The following is a 15097-nucleotide window of genomic DNA, read 5'->3' as shown; positions in this document are numbered from 1 at the left end:
CCAGACGTGGACCCCTTGCTCACTGTTCTTAGAGAGGCACCAGTTTCACCTCACTGATGATGCCCAACAAGGCTGAAACACGTGTATGGGGTTACTGATGGTACTCTTGTTCAGAGGAGAATTGCCTAGCATTTCGGCGCTGGACTGCCCCTGGGCAGGACAAAGGCTGATATGCAGGGAAATGTCTTCTCTGTGAAAGGGACAGTGAGCTAAAGACTTGGTCGAGTCTCTCCCAGGGGTTATTCACCCAAGAACAGGTCATTGGGCTGTGTTCGTGCTGGTAGAGAGATTCCCAGACCCCCCTTTGTTTTGCGTTAAAATGTCATAGTTTTGAACTTAGAATCAGCATTCTAGCTGCATATGTAAAAATTGTCTTGACTTAAACTGCTGAACAAAAAGTTTCATTTTACCTGAAACCTGGCTTAAGGAAACTGGAATTCTGCCAGACAGCTACCCCCTACAGGAGTGGGGGCTTGCCCAACAAATGCATTCCCAGGCCTGGCTGCATTCTGTTGCTCCTGCCAAAAGGAGGTCACACACTCTCTGATTGAATTACCAGGGGATTGCAAGAAACTAAAGAAAGGGCCCAGGCAGATGGTTTATTGGGGTGGTTGTAAATGGCTTCCTTTTGAACAAAGCCCTTCCTTGACTCAGGCAGATGGTTTATTAGGGGGGCCGTAAAATAGCTTCCTCTTGGCAGAAGCAGGGAGGGGCAGGGTCTCTGAGCTTGGCAGAAACTGGATAAACTGGTTTCTACACCACGTGACCTGAAAAGACACACCCCTGTTGGCCAGAATATGATTCTAAGAAAGATGTATAACTCACAGTGCGGACTTGTCAAAATTATTTAAATGATACCATAATTCTTGTGATTTTTCTGTGCACGTTTTAAGACGCGTTGGGAATTTGTGTGATGTTCTGGGGCAAAACCCTGCTATTTATTGACACCATGTACTCTGTGTTTAAGCTAGCGACCTGGAAAGTTACTGAGATATGTGTGGGAGGGTGGTGTACATATGTATAAATGTGGAGAAAAATCCGATGTTGCAAAACCCACTAAAAAGCACAAAATGTTGCCATTTCTGAATGCAAGCCCCCAGGAAGAGCAGAGCTTGAACAGAGTATACCTCATGTGATATGTGATGGGTGCATGTAATTTTAAACAAATGTGTACCTGTGCAAATATGTATTTGGGTCAAATATAGATTTGTGTGCAATTTGACAGGGGAGTATCCTTTCTGCAGACCATAAAACAGCATCACCATGACACACATTTCCTTCCCCCAATCAAAGCAGTGCGGAAAGCTTGACCAATGGGCAGTTGAAAGAGGGGCTGGCTAGTGATGCCAGGCACACACCCATTTTCAAAACACATAAAAAGAGACTGCTGGGACAGGTAGAGACATTCAATTCCATTTGCTGCGGAGCATGCTGACCGACGACTTCACATCCAGAGATCCTACACTTAGACTTCCAAGCTAAACAGAGACTACAGAACTTTGAACCAAGAAGGCCCACTGCAAGCAAAAGTATTTGTCAGCAGGCCCAAAAATCATTTGCAGACTATTCATAGCCGGACCCAGGTGTTGATTCTGGCCTGAAACCCTGTGCCAGAAAGATCCAGAAGCAGTGCTGTACCCAGAGAAAGGAGAGCAATATCCAGAACCAGAGGCCAGAGATCCAGAGTGACCCAGACCGCTGTTAGCAGAACCAGAGAGCTGACCCAGATCACTGTGAAGTGCCGAGACCAGAACCGGAGTCCAGTCCAAAACCTGACCAGATCCGTGGCGAGGCCTATTTCAAAAATATATTGTGAGTACCTAGCAGAACTGTGCAGAACCAATCTCTTAGTTAAAATAATCTAATCCAAACTATTTTAGCTGTAACCTGTCGCTTTGAACTTTTAAAATTTCAAATCCGAAAAACAACCTTCACAAAATCGTTCATAACTCCGTAACCGTTTGGGCTAGGAACTTGGTTTAACTTTCCTCTGAAAGCTTAGAATCTTACCTTTCCAACAACCCTAGAACCTTATACTTTCTCCACAATCACGATTCACGGATTCGCAAATTTTGCCGCGATTTGCGATTTAGCCCGATTTCTTTACTTGTAAAAAGATAGCTGTTTTTGCCTGAACTACTAAATTTTGTTTGCCTCTTAAGAACCATCCCTGAATCATTGCTAGAGTGAGCTTGGACTAATATTAACTAGATACCACTCACCCTGAACCTCCTGAAGGGAATTAAAAGCATTTTCAGCATATTTCTCACTGCATTGTCACCATATTCAAAGCATTTTGCCTGTGTTTCAAAATTCCTATCTGTTGTATAAGCTGCTGGGGGGGAATTGAACTGAATTCTATTTGATTGCATTCCTAAGAACTGTGTGCTCTCCTCTTCATCTCCTTACATTGCATAAGGGGGGGGGGGTTGAATTGTCCAAGAAAGTGATTACATTGTCTTTTGCTGAAATCCTATCAAGTTATTTTCTGTACTGCATTTTCATTCCACATTGCATCTACTTGAAACCATAAAAGTATTGTTGCTATCTTATCCATCCTATAACCACTCATCATTGATTATAAAGAAGTGTGCTAGTGCCAGACTATCCACTATTGATTACTGCTCAGATTAAGTGTGATATTCAATTATTAATTTATTATAAAGTGTGATATATATATATATATATATATATATATATATATATATATATATAGTTTAAATTCTCAAATAAACCTTTTAAACTTGCAAAACAGAACTACTTCTTGGCTCAGTGGGGTCAGGGGGATTCCAAGAGAGGGGTGTTATATAGGGGTAGTCATCCAGAACTCATGAACTGGACATAAAGATATATCAATAAGGGTTTCCATTCAGTATCCCAGACTAGGCATTGACTTAGCTGTAGTGTTGAATTGAATCCTCTTACACTACGTTTTAATATAGCCTCACTAGAATTGTAACCTGCTGCTTTTGAGTTCAGCTGCACTTGAATTCCAACCTGTTGCTTTTGAATGAATCCGCACTAGAATTATGCTGAGTTAGTTAATGCTGCTTTTGAATTTAGACACTAGAATTGCAACCTTTTGCTTTTGAATTTAGCCTCACTAGAATTGTAACCTGCTGCTTTTGAATTCAGCTGCACTTGAATTGCAACCCGCTGCTTTTGAATGCATCCGCACGAGAATTGTACTGCGTTAGTTAATACTGCTTTTGTATTCAGCCATACTAGAATTGCAACCTGCTACTTTTGAATGTAGCCTCACTAGAATTGTAACCTGCTTCTTTGAGTTCAGTTGCACTTGAACTGCAACCCACTGCATTTGAATGTATCTGCACTAGAATAGTACTGAATTTGTTAACTCTGCTTCTGAATTCAGCCGCGTTAGAATAGTACTGAGTTGTTTGGCGCTGCTTCTGAGTTTAGCCACAAAAGAATTGAAACATACTGCTTTACACTTTAATTGTAACCTGCTACTTTTGAATTTAGCCACACTAGAATTGTAACCTGATGCTTTTGAGTTCAGCTGCACTTGAATTGCAACCCGCTACTTTGGAATGTATCTGCACGAGAATTGTACTGAGTTAGTTAACGCTGTATTTGAATTTAGCATCACTAGAATTGTAACCTGCTGCTTTTGAGTTCAGTTGCACTTGAATTCCAACCCGCTGCTTTTTAATGCATCTGCACGAGAATTGTACAGCGTTAGTAAATGCTGCTTTTGAATTCTGCCACACTAGAATTGCAACCTGCTGCTTTTGAATTTAGCCTCACTAGAATTGGAACCTGCTGCTTTTGAGTTCAGCTGCACTTGAATTCCAACCTGTTGCTTTTGAATGAATCCGCACTAGAATTATGCTGAGTTAGTTAATGCTGCTTTTGAATTTAGACACACTAGAATTGCAACCTTCTGCTTTTGAATTTACCCTCACTAGAATTGTAACCTGCTGCTTTTGAATTCAGCTGCACTTGAATTGCAACCCGCTGCTTTTGAATGCATCCGCACGAGAATTGTACTGCGTTAGTTAATGCTGCTTTTGTATTCAGCCACACTAGAATTGCAACCTGCTACTTTTGAATGTAGCCTCACTAGAATTGTAACCTGCTGCTTTGAGTTCAGCTGCACTTGAACTGCAACCCGCTGCATTTGAATGTATCTGCACTAGAATAGTACTGAATTTGTTAACTCTGCTTCTGAATTCAGCCGCGTTAGAATAGTACTGAGTTGTTTGGCGCTGCTTCTGAGTTTAGCCACAAAAGAATTGAAACATACTGCTTTACACTTGAATTGTAATCTGCTGCTTTTGAATTTAGCCACACTAGAATTGTAACCTGATGCTTTTGAGTTCAGCTGCACTTGAATTGCAACCCGCTACTTTGGAATGTATCTGCACGAGATTTGTACTGAGTTAGTTAATGCTGCTTTTGAATTTCGCCTCACTAGAATTGTAACTTGCTGCTTTTGAGTTTAGCTGCACTTGAAATACAACTCTCTGCTTTTTAATGCATCTGCACGAGAATTGTACAGCGTTAGTTAATGCTGCTTTTGAATTCAGCCACACTAGAATTGCAACCTGCTGCTTTTGAATTTACACTCACTAGAATTTTAACCCCCTGTTTTGAATTTACCCTCACTAGAATTGTAACCTGCTGCTTTTGAATTCAGCTGCACTTGAATTGCAACCCGCTGCTTTTGAATGCATCCGCACGAGAATTGTACTGCGTTAGTTAATGCTGCTTTTGTATTCAGCCACACTAGAATTGCAACCTGCTACTTTTGAATGTAGCCTCACTAGAATTGTAACCTGCTGCTTTGAGTTCAGCTGCACTTGAACTGCAACCCGCTGCATTTGAATGTATCTGCACTAGAATAGTACTGAATTTGTTAACTCTGCTTCTGAATTCAGCCGCGTTAGAATAGTACTGAGTTGTTTGGCGCTGCTTCTGAGTTTAGCCACAAAAGAATTGAAACATACTGCTTTACACTTGAATTGTAATCTGCTGCTTTTGAATTTAGCCACACTAGAATTGTAACCTGATGCTTTTGAGTTCAGCTGCACTTGAATTGCAACCCGCTACTTTGGAATGTATCTGCACGAGATTTGTACTGAGTTAGTTAATGCTGCTTTTGAATTTCGCCTCACTAGAATTGTAACTTGCTGCTTTTGAGTTTAGCTGCACTTGAAATACAACTCTCTGCTTTTTAATGCATCTGCACGAGAATTGTACAGCGTTAGTTAATGCTGCTTTTGAATTCAGCCACACTAGAATTGCAACCTGCTGCTTTTGAATTTACACTCACTAGAATTGTAACCCCCTGTTTTTGAATTTAGCCACACAAGAATTATAACAGGCTGCTTTTGAATTTAGCCGTACTAGAATGGTAACTTGCTTTTGAATTTTAACACACTACAAGAATTGTACTGAGTAAGTTAACATTACTTCTGAATTCAGCATCATCAGAATTTCAACCTACTGCTTTTGAATTTAGCCACAATATAATTGTACTGATTTAGTGTCTGCTGCTTTTGAATCTAGCCAAACTTGAAGTGCACTGACTTATTTGTTTAGATTTAGTTTAAACGCACCAATCTGTAAACCATACACCAGGACCAAAGTAAACACAGGACAGTATATAATGAAAAACCAACACTCACATGACTCACCATTTAGAGATCACCTAAAACCAACTAACCACCCTCTCTCCCATCTCCACACCCTCACACCTCTCATGTACAACAAACACTCAAAGGGCTAGTGAAACTCACCATGACACACTTGCAAACTACACAACCCTCTCTAATCATACTGCAATCCCAATACCTGCAAATAACGAACAACTCAAACACTGGACGCCACACTTACAGACACAACAAGTCCAGTCAACATAACAAAGCACACGCAGAAAGCAAACATGCACAGACGTCAGTACCTCCTGCTTTTATACACATCAACAGATGAGCACACATTCTTTCCTATCACACTCTCCTTCACTAACCAACCCTACCCACTTTTCTTACAGAGCCACGTAAGCACCTGGACACTATGCAAATGGTAGCAGTCGGTGGTATGAATCAACATAACATAAAATTATGTAACATACTGGTTCAAGTGCATCAAAGTTGGTGGGTAACCTTGACATTAGATTACTCTAACATCTATTGATTCAAATGTGGCTAAATTTAGGTGAATTAGGGATTCCGGAAAGTTTTGCCAACAACATGTGATTTTAACGTGTGTGTTATACCAGAAATTATAGGATAATTTGTCAAGAAGCCACGATTATCATTCAGGGGAAGTGAGTAAAAGCGAGGAATAGATGGCTTAATAGTAGAGTGTGCACTTATTGAACACAGCGATCATGGTGATATAAAGTGGGGTAATGCACACACCTCTGTGTATACATCCCCATGAGTCAGAGGTCTTACAAATGTGTAAACCCTTGCAAAACACCATAGAACACAAACTGAAGAACAGTCATATCTAAACTAGTAAAAGCAGTCGACTAGTTTCAGCATGCTCAGGATTCTACTGTGTTGGCACTAACTTCCTCGGGACTGTAGTACACAATGGGCATCATTCCGAGTATGGCAGTCCAGAAATAAGAGTGTCGGAAGCAACGTACTGGCACACTTTCTGGACTGTCATACTACAGCAATGCCGGTAGGGGCCACGGATCCCCGTCAGTCCTGACCTGACGGGTTTTCAGGCCTCTACAAGCATGGTTGTCACAGAAGTACCAGCACCGTTAGCAACCTATGATACTACATGGAAATGGGGATTTTCTGTTTCCGCCACCAGCCGTAATATCCCGGTTTCACTGGGAAATCAGACAGCGGAAACAGTGTTACAGGTTGCTGCTAACCCGCCGCATGCCGGCAGGTTTTCCAGCAACCCTGTAATGAGGCCCAGTTAGTATCTCACCAACATAGGTTTTGCCTTTCTTCAGATTTACCAAATATAAAATGTGATGATTAACACATAGGAGTCAATATTTAACTCCTCTTTACTGAGGTCTAAGGGTCTGTTAAAAATAATTATTATAACCACATGAAGAAGGGGCCAATTTGGTGGTGCAGGTAAACTTTGGGCCTCATTACAAGTCTGGTGGTATGTCAGCGGTAAATCTGCTGAGATACCACCAAATGGATTTACTGTTACCACCACAGAATACGAGTGGTGGTAGCTCCCATTTGTTGGAGTCCATAGGAATCCATGGGGATTTTAGCAGAATTACCACCAGCGGTATTTCTGCCAGGTTATTCCGCTGATTTGGCTTTATTTGGCTTTAAAGTGGAGGCATTATTCCTATGCCTTACCTCCAAACCCATAGTTTGATGGTGTGGTAATGTAGAGGTAATGCAGTGGTAGCTCTGTTTCCACTGCATTACCACCGTTGCTGGCCACACTGCCAAACTCACAATGAGGCCCTTTATCTTCAAATTAATAGCAACATGTCCCTCTCATAAATGCTACTAATATTTGAACAATATTAATCATTTTGAGGAAATAGTTATCTTACTTATGGGGTAGTCTGAGAGATCTGGCTATAAGCAATGTGATCCAGGATTTTTAACAGAAATGTGCATCCATTATAGGCCTGTAGTTAAGTGGCATTTCCGTTGCAAGACCAGGTTTTTTGTAAATGGGGATGGCCCAGGCCTTTTTGATGTCAGCCTGAGAGGTAGACTTGGGCTTCATTCTTTCAAGGTTGATAAAATGAGAACTCATACAACGGGGCAATAAGAGTACATAACAACACAGTGCTTAGGCATGGGAAGACTACAGAATGAAGCACTATGTTAAAGATCAACATTGATTTTAAAGAATGGCCCTCCACCGTAGTGCAATGAAGGTAACATTTGAGTAAGGTCTGCAAACTATTAAGTTCTGTGATTATGCGTTGGACTTTTGGTGGTAAAAAGAAGTACCGCTGAACTCCCACACTGTCTGTCCGCCAGGGCCACCATCTTCTGCTTCAAACACCACAAGAAAGCTGTAAATGTTTTTTTGCACCTTTTGTTCATCTTTTTTTATCTTTCTCCAGTGCAAGAGCTCTAGAAGTAGAACGCACGTTTAACATGCCTCAATGCAATGCAGCGGCATTCGAGGCCCCAGCATGGCAATGGGGCATGGCACAGTACTCAAGGGGGATTGGCATAGCCTACACTACCTCTCAGGGTCCGGATCAGATGTTGTACCCCTGAGTGATCTCAAAGCTTTCCCAACAAACATCTGGAAATGTTCTTGAAGTTTGTGGGACTTGCACCCAAGATATGGGGGGGTTCGAGTTTTGCCCAAACTAGTTTGCTCATCTCTAATTTTGAATGCTATGCTATCTTTGAGGTTATGCAGAAACCTCCCACCTTCTGAATCCAGGAATGGAAGGCATATGTTTTGGTTGTTTGATACTCTGTCACAAATGTAGGCCTCAAAGAAGGATGTGTGCAGAAAACCACTTTTTCTCAGATGTATATTGGATTCACAAACCAGATACTCCTTGTTTAGACCTAACGGAAAGAAAAACAAGCCACTATTAATACATCTGGCTACATTTTACAGCCAGAGTGCCCAAATCAATAGACTCCTGAAAAGAAACTGGAACATAACAAGACTGGATGCCCAACCATCCAAACTATTTCCACATCCACCCATGGTTGCATATTCGAGAGAAAAAAACCTAAGGGACAGCCTAGTGAAGGCAGAAAGAGCAGAACCCCCTAAGCAATTGCTTTTGAATACTCCCAAAAAAGGAACATTTCCATGTTTGAACTGCAGTCACTGCAACAATCTACAGAAAGGTGATCACATAAGACACCCACGTACAGGGCAGAAGATAAGCCTGAAACATTTTGCCACCTGTGATTTGAAAAATGTATTCTATGGTTTAATGTGCCCATGTGGACAGTTCTATGTGGGTCAAACCACTAGAAAATTAAAGAAAGACTATATGAACACAAGTCGAATTTCAGAACAAAACATGAGAATTCTCCTGTTGCCAAAACCCTTCTTCAAGAACAGACATTGGATAGCAAAGCTCACATTTCTGATTCTCGAAGTAGACACAACTCTGACTAGAGGGGGTAATCACAATAAACTTCTCAAGCACAGAGAAATGTATTGGATCCACAAACTGGGTTCCCTAGAACCAACTGGAATGAATTAGGAATTCTGCCTGGCGCCCTTACTGTAACCTCTTCTTGAACTCATCCTCATATAGGTAGACTAGCCCCTATGTAGACCTATTCATTAAATGGGTTTACATATTGTAGAACAAACACACACACAAACAAACAAACAAACAAACCAATGTTAACGATCATCTGGAACACTACCATCTAAATTTAAACTAGGGACTCTGATCTATTAGGCATCCACCTAACCTGTGCAATAATGGCACCCATAGAAATTAGAAGAGCATATATATTACAATGTGGCTTGATGTTCATTACCTTGAATTACAGTATGTATCAAACGATGATTGTGAAATGTTTTGACGTATTAGATTCCATAGTAATATGTATTGCAATATGACTGTGAAATGCTTAGAAGTACTAGATTCCATCTTATGTATACAAAATCAGAATGTATTTGGACATGTTTGTGTAACTACTTCAGATATGCTTCAACACACATTGTAAGAAATATCAGGAGATCGTGCCACATGAATATCACAACTCTGTTAAAAGACATGAAAGCCATGTCTGATATGCTTACTGAAACCATGATCATAGAAGTGTCTATAGAACTGTATATCTGTAAGTTGTTTGATATGTATTACATGGAATACCTAAGTATGGTTGAGGATGTATTTATTTATTTATTGCATTTGATTATACTCCCAAACCCAGAGGTATCACGGCGTAGGTTACAGAGTTGTGGAAAAAACGTACTGGTTACAGGATAAAAACATCATGTGATTAGAGCAAAGACAATTACATTGTGGTTACAACAGAAAGGTTAGACATTGAATACATTAATTATTACAGCAAGTCAGTTTCAAAGCCATGGGGTTAAACACAAGACGTAGGCTGCGGTTAGGTTAAAATGTGTTAGATAGCCAGGTTTTTAGACGTTTCTTAAAGTGGTTGTGGAATGGCTCATTGCTTATATTTTTGGGAAGTAGATTTCATGTTCTGTGGGATGCTGCAGGGAAGCTGGGGTGTCCTGTTCTGGAGTTCTTAAAGTGGGGAATAAGTAAATGAGTGTTAATGTTACATCTAAGGGTTCTGGTGGAGGTTTTCCGTGTGATTCAATCACTGAAGTAGGTGGGCGCATTATGTGTTATGCATTTGTGTGTGCTAGTGAGAGTTTTGCGCAGTATTCTCGCTTGTTTGGGTAGCCAATGTACCTGTCTTCTGGACTGAGATATGTGGTCCCTTTTTTGATGCCCAAAGCTGCTCTAAGAGCTTTATTTTGTAATAATTGTAAATTGGCTAGATTTTTCTTAGTGGTGCCTAGCAGGTGAACATTACAATAGTCTAACTTAGACAAGATGAGCACTCTTGCAAGGGTGACATAGTTATGTATGGAAAGGAATAAACGACTAAGGGAAATTAGTTTGGCTGTAGACGCTGTGGAGGAGGCAATGGAGTTAATATGTTTTCTCATAATGAGGCTAGGGTCTAAGTAAAGCCCTAAGGTTTTAAATTGGTTAGAATTAGGGATGGGAGTACCATCAATGTTCAGAGAGGTGTAGTCTTGGGGTAATTCTTTCAAGAGGGCTGGGTAGCCTACAATAAGGATCTCAGTCTTTTCTCCATTGAGGCAGAGACTGCTAGTTGCCATCCAGTTCTTGATAAGAGAGTAGATGTTTTTAATGCGTATGGTGTCCTGTTCTCGATTACCAGAGATTGGAATGAGTATCTTTGTATCATCCGCAAAGTTGGTATAGATAACTCCCATCGCATCTAATGCTGCAAAGAGAGGAGTTTTGTGTACGCATTATAGAGGGTAGGTGAAAGTCAAGAACCTTGCAGTGCGCCTATAGAGACTGTTATGGGATCTGCCGCTTCCTCCCTTATGGCTATTCTGGAGGTGTGTTTAGATAAGAATGATTTGATCCAGTTGAAACCAGGTTTTTGCGATCTAATAGTGCAGTCTCTGTGCTGTCTTTGGCCAAAAGCCAGTTTGTCTATCGGCTAGAAGATGGTTGTATTCTAAGTGTGTTTGTACTTGGGTATATGCGATTTTGTCAATTATTTTGAGAAGGAAGGGTACTCTAGTAAGTGGTCTGTAGTTGGTGGGGATCGTGGGATCTAGGTGGGTTTTTTCAGTAAGGTTATGACCCAGGATTATTTGATATTGTGCGGGAAAGAGCTGGTACTGAAAGATGCATTCATGAAATTAGTTATGATGGGAGCTAGCGTTGGAGTACACACCTTAACTAGCTTAGCAGGGAAGCTATCTCATTTGCAATATGAGGGTTTAAGGGAGGAGATGGTCTTCAGTACTTGGTCTTGGGTCACTGGGGTGAAGTTAAACTTGGGAGTAGCATCTGTAATATTTGTCAGGTCACTTGGTGTGGTGTCAGCACTGTATTTGTATTTGTATTTATTGATTCATAAAGCACCTTAAACCAAGGCGCTGTACAGTGGAACAACTTAGTACATAAAAACATAAAACAACATAACGATGGAAGCAAAATTACAATATGAATCATTCAACAAAACAGAGAAAAGAGCAATTAACTGAAGGGGAAAGGGGGGAATAGGGGAGTGGGACTGGTAGGGGGTGGAGGGGTGGTGATGAGTTGGAGGAGGGAAAGGGAAGGGAGAGAGAGGGTAGGTAGGAGGAGAGGGGAGAGACATAGTCAAGGGGAAATAATAAGGAGGAAGGGGATGGAGAGGGGGGAGGGGGTTTCAAGGAGGAGAATGGAGGAGAGATTTAAGGGAAGTGTGAAAAAAGGAGAAGGTAGGGGTGGAGCATATTGTGAGAGGAAGGGAGTTCCAGTGCAGAGGCACTAGGAGTTGGAAGGAGCGGAAAAAGGAGGAGGCGCAGGGGGAAGGAGGAACTGTGAGAAGGAAATGGTCAGCGGATTGAAGTTAACGGGAGGGTGAGTAGAAAGAAAGAAGGGAGAAGAGATAAGGGGGAGCGAGACCATGGAGGGATTTGAAGACAAGGCATAGAAAGTGAAATTTAAGTTGAGAGTGAAATGGTAGCCAGCCAAGGTAAGATAGCGAAGTAGAGATGGAGTCACGGGAGGTAAGGAGACATAGGGTACGAACAGCAGAGTGGTAGATGGATTTAAGGGGGGCAAGATGAGATGTAGGTAGTCCAAAGAGTAGGGAAGAGCAAGAGAAGAGGCGGCAGAAGATGTGGGAGGAGATTAAGAGTTTGGTAGCGTGGAACGTGAGGGAGGGATGGATTTTGCGAATATTGAAGAGGTAGTAGCGACAGGTGCGAGAAGTGAGGGAAATATGTTCGGAGAAGGAGAGAGAGGAGTCAAAGAGAACGCCTAAATTACAAGCTTGGAGAGAGATAGGGAGATTAGAGGGAGGAAAGGAAAGTAAATGAACGGGGGAGGAGAGGGAAGAGGAATAGAGTTGGAGGGAAAGAATAGGACGTCGGTGTTGTCAGTGTTAAGAGAGAGAAAGCGGGAGGACATCCAGTTCTTAATGGCAGTAAGGCAGGAAGAGAGTTTTAGGTGAAGGTCAGTTGAGAAGGAGGAGAAAGAGAGTAAGAGTTGAGTGTCGTCGGCATAGAAGTGGTGGGAGTTGCCAAATGAGGAGATAACAGGGGCAATGAGGGAGGTGTAAAGAGAGAAGAGGAAAGGACCAAGCACTGAACCTTGGGGTACTCTGTAATCAAGAGGATAGGTAGGAGAGGTCCGGCCACCCCAGGATACAGTAAAGGAGCGGGAAAAGAGATAAGAGGATAACCAGCTGAGAACAGAGCCTTTGAACCCGAAGAAGGAAAGAGTGTGAAGGAGGGGATTATCGACAGTGTCAAAGGCTGCAGAGAGATCGAGGAGAATAAGGATAGAGGATTGCTTGGCGTGGTGAGCAGAGAGGAGGGAGTTAAGGATAGAGGTGAGAGCAGTTTCAGTGGAATGTTTGGGACGGAAGCCAGATTGGGAGGGTGGTAGGAGAGAGAAAGTAGAGACAAAGGATGAGAGCTGAGAGTAGGCAAGGCGCTCAAGAAGCTTAGAGAGGAATGGGAGAAGAGAGATAGGTCTGAAGTTAGGGGAAAGGTTGCTGAGGAGAGGCAGATGTTGAAGAAGGAGGTAAGGTAGTGGATAAGAAGAGGGTAAATCTTAGGGATAAGGAGGGAGGGGAGAGGGTCAGTTGGGGCGGACATGGGGTGGGCTTTAGATAGAAGGGAGGAGGTGGTTGCAATTGCAAGAAGGGACAATAGACAATGGAAGGACTTAGGTGGGGAATGGGGAGAGGATGGCATAAAGTTAGGGGTAAAGTGGAGTGGGGCCTGAGACTGTCAGATGGGGGGCCAGTAAGGGGAGGCGCAGAGTCGGAGTGGAAGCGCTAGGCAGCAGGTACAGGTTGGCGCCAGAGGAAGTCCCAGACCCAGCGATGAGAGATGGAAGACAGGAGCCAGTGGAGTTGTAGGCAGCAGGCACCCGATACTGCAGGCAGAGGGGGCCCAGGCGGTTGAGGCAGGTAGATTGAGGTCACGATGCTGGGCTGCTGCACCTGATCTTGAGTAGGGAGAGCTGCAGGTATAAGTTCTAGGAAGGAGTCACAGGTGGAAGGGGCCCAGTTGGTTGAGGCAGGCAACATATGTCAGGATGATGGGCTTCTGCCCTTGTTCTAGGGCAGAGAGGGCCGGAAGCACAGGACCAGGGAGAGGGTGAGGGTCGGTGAGGGGAAGGACTGCTGGATTGGCCGACTGATTCCACAATGTTAGGCAGTTGGAATTGGACTAGAGTGGGAAGGGCACAGGAGGAGGTGGTAGGAGCAGTATGGAGGCTCCAACAGGAGAACAGCGCAGTTAAGGAAGATGGGCAGATATGCAACCCTGAGCGGATTGTACCCGCTCCTGAGTGGGAAGAGCCGCAGGCGGTGGTGCCTGAAGTGGAAAGGGGGCACCAGAGGAAGAAGTCAGGCAGCCAGATGGATGGGAAAATGCATGGATCTAAGTGCAGCGCAAATCAAATGCAAATCCAAAATCCAATCCAAAATGCAAATCTAAGTGCAGTGCAAATGAAATGCAAATCCAAATGCAAATCGGAAATGCAGCGAGTGTAACAGCTCTAGCCGTTGAAAGGTGGGATTCTCAGCAGCACAGCCGATAGATCCAATTGTTAGACAGAATGGAGGCACCAGGTGGCAAGCACCTTCCATTACAGATGGAGGTCCCAGGACCCAACTCTGTGGATGAAAGTAAGGAGCTGGAGTGGGGGGTGCCGTCAGTAGGCAACCGGGCGGCCAAGGCAGGCCAGAGGACACTGCAGGCAAGCACCACAGCAGCTGGAGGATTCGGACTAGGAGCGTATGACTCCTGTGGGTAGGTAGATGGGGGCTCTGGGCCAGAGAGGAGACACCAGGTGGCAAGCTGAGTGGTAAAATGGAGGAACCAAGACCTGCCGCCGTGGATGGACCCGCCGCCGTGGATGATAGGCAGGAACCTTAGCGTAGGTGCTGTCAGCGGACACCGGTTGTTGTGGGCGGATGCCCCAGGGCAATGGAGGTTCGAGGCATCTGGGGCAGGCGGGCGACACCAGAATGAAGGCACAGTCAGTAGGCACCCGGGGGGGGCGGAACCAAGCCAGAGGACACTGCAGTTAAGCAGCGCTGGGGGCTCCGGATAAGGAGCGTAGGACCCCTGCTGGTAGGTAGATGGGGGCTCCGGACCGGAAAGGAGATACCAGGCATCAGCACCTACCGCTACAGATGGAGGACCCAGGCTTCGCCGACGCAGATGGATCTGTGGAAGGAAGACAGGAGTCAAAGCAGAGGCACCGTCAGCAAACACACATTCCAACAGGCAGAAGCCCCAGGGCAAAGGAAGAGGCTAGAGGCTCGAGGCTGCTGAGGCAGACGCTTCAACCCCTGGGTGGGGAGGGCCACAAACGGAGACACTGGGTCCAGGATGCAGGCACTTGGGCAGTTCCGTGGGCGGGATGAGACCGCAGTTCCAGGTA

This window comes from Ambystoma mexicanum, chromosome 6p (assembly GCF_040938575.1).
Source record: "Ambystoma mexicanum isolate Mex_15411 chromosome 6p, UKY_AmexF1_1, whole genome shotgun sequence".
Taxonomy (NCBI): Eukaryota; Metazoa; Chordata; class Amphibia; order Caudata; family Ambystomatidae; genus Ambystoma; species Ambystoma mexicanum.
Note: the sequence above shows the minus strand (reverse complement) of the source record.